Below are 2,904 nucleotides of genomic sequence, written 5' to 3'. Positions count from 1 at the left end.
TTCCAAATAATATAGAGGAGAATTGACATCTAAAGGTCAACGAAATTAAGGAATTACCAAAAAAACATATTCCATATATACATTTCATCAACCAACAAACAAATTTTTTTTGTAGTATCACCAAGAAGATAATGCAAAAAAGAAGCAACAACAAACTTCGACAGACCAACCATATAAAACGAACCTATAACGAACTTCCAAAGTAATTTGGCAAAAGTAGAGCTCCATAACAATATACTTCCTCCGTTTCTAAATAAGTGCAACACTTCTTGTTTTCACGTTTGCCAATGCATTATTTTAACCATTAATATCTTCAATTATTAATAAGTAAAAATTATAAAAAGTTGATATTAAAAAAATTCACATTAAGACGAATCTAACAAGATCCCACATGATTATGTTTTTCCTAAAATGTAAATCACCAAAGCTAATTAAAGTTTTAACTGTGAATAGTAAATACTATGCAAATGTTGCACTTATTTAGAAAGTGAGGAAGTACAACATAGTATAAGTTCTAGGTAGCAACAATCAACTCCAGCAGTGGACAAAGTAAAACAACAACAACAACAACAAAATAAAGAAAAAAAAAACATTTCATCAGCCCCGAAACCAAAGTAAACCAACAACAAATTAAAGAAAAAAAAAATCAGTCATTTCAATTAGAAACTAAACTACATAAAAACAAAACAATAGAAATCCACTCGTTATCTGATAAATTGATTCAAAGTTTATCAGCTACTATAAATTCAAAAAATTAGAGCCAAATAAAATTTAGATCTAGAAGAATTCCATAATTTTGAAAAAAAATCTCCGGAGATCAATAGTGAAATCGAATGTAATCGACTTTTTATCTAGCGGAATTAATTGAGGGGCCGCAACATAGAATTACTGAGAGAATTGAAGATATGGGAGAGTGAAGAATTCAATGACACATACAAAAACGGCTTGCTTTCATCATGCTTTGTGTTTACAATAAATACCATGTACCAGAAAAGGTAAACCTAGTAAAACATAAATTAGGCAAGAGAGAAAATAGGAAGTACACCCAAAATATCCTAACCGATATGCTATGAGATAATTGCTAAAATATGTACAACATATTTATCTCAATACCCCCCTCAAGTTGGAGCTTGGGGTTCAAAAATGCCCAACTTGGACACAAGAAAATCAAATTGGGACTTCCTAAGAGCCTTTGTAAAAACATCGGCTAACTGTGAGTCTGTGACTTAGTGGGAACATAGGATGGTGAAATCAAACCCGCATTGATAGCATCTCGAACAAAGTGACAGTCAATCTCGATGTGCTTTGTTCGTTCATGAAAAACCGAGTTTTTAGCGATATGTAAAGCTGACTCGCTATCACAAAACAACGGCACCGCCTGAGGATGATGAATTCCCAAACTCAACAATAAAGCCTTAAGCCATTCCAGCTCACAAGTAAGAGAAGCCATTGCCCGATATTCGGCCTCTGCAGAAGATCTAGACATCGTATGTTGCTTCTTAGTCTTCCAAGAGATGGGAGACTGACCAAGAAAAACAAGCCAACCTGTAAGAGACCGACGAGTGAGAGGACAAGCTGCCCAATCAGAATCACACCAACCCTATAATGTAAGATCAGAATCTGCACGTAACAAAATACCCTGACCCGGAGTACCCTTCAAATACCGCACAACACGTAGAGCCGCCTCCTAATGTTCTTCCCTGGGTGCTTGCATAAATTGAGATAAAATATGTACAACATAGGCCAAATCAGGCCTCGTGACGGCAAGATAAATCAACCTTAAGAAAAACCCTGTGGGAAAAATCCATAACTAGGGAAAAGAGTACAATTATTATGTATCTTTATATGCTTAAAATTTACTGCCTCATTAAAAACCTTGTCAGGAAAAACCCGGTGGGATAAAAACCTGATCGAAGGGAAAAAGAATGCAGCGCATATAATACTCCCCCTGAATTTAGCATACATCACGAAGATGACGCATTCAAATTTCTTCGCCGGAAGGGATTTGGTGAATAAATCTGCAAGATTCTCACATGATTGGATTTGTCGGATGTTGATCGTCCCTTCCTTTTGGAGGTCATGAGTGAAGAAGAGCTTTGGTGATAAATGTTTAGTTCTGTCTCCTTTGATGTACCCTTCGCTTACTTGGGTGATGCATGCAGTATTGTCTTCGTAGATGATAGTTGGATTTTTGTTTTTTTCCATCCACATTCTTCTTGGATATTCTTGATCATTGACCTTAGCCATACACATTCCCTTCCAGCTTCATAAAGAGCAATTAATTCTGCATGATTTGATGATGTGGCCGTCAAAGTCTGCTTTGTGGATTTCCAAGATATTGCAGTACCTCCATAAGTGAACAAATATCCGGATTGAGACTTAGCCTTTTGTGGGTCTGATAGGTAGCCAACATCTGCATATCCAATGAGTGACGCATTGGTCTTGACTGATAGAATAATCCGAGATCTTGTGTTCCTCGAAGATAACGTAATAAGTGTCTGACTCCATTCCAATGTCTCTTGTTGGTGCATTGCTGTATCTAGCTAACAAGTTTACTGAAAAAGCTATGTCAGGTCGAGTATTGTTAGCCAAGTACATTAAGCACCAATTGCACTTAGATATGGTACTTCAGGACCAAGAATCTCTCGTTTTCTTCTCGTGGTCTGAATGGATCATCTTTCTCATTCAGGGAACGCACTACCATTGGAGAACTTATTGGGTGGGCTTTGTCCATGAAAAAACGTTAGATTTTTTCTGTATAGTTTGATTGATGGACAAAAATCCCATTTCTTAGATATTTCATTCCAAGGCAAAATTTTGTCTTCCCGAGATCTTTCATCTCAAATTCTTTCATCAAGTATTTTGCAGTCGCTTCAAGTTCTCTAGGAGTTCCGATAATGTTCA

The sequence above is a fragment of the Beta vulgaris genome, chromosome 1 (assembly GCF_026745355.1).
Source record: "Beta vulgaris subsp. vulgaris cultivar EL10 chromosome 1, EL10.2, whole genome shotgun sequence".
NCBI classification, from domain to species: domain Eukaryota; kingdom Viridiplantae; phylum Streptophyta; class Magnoliopsida; order Caryophyllales; family Amaranthaceae; genus Beta; species Beta vulgaris.
Note: the sequence above shows the minus strand (reverse complement) of the source record.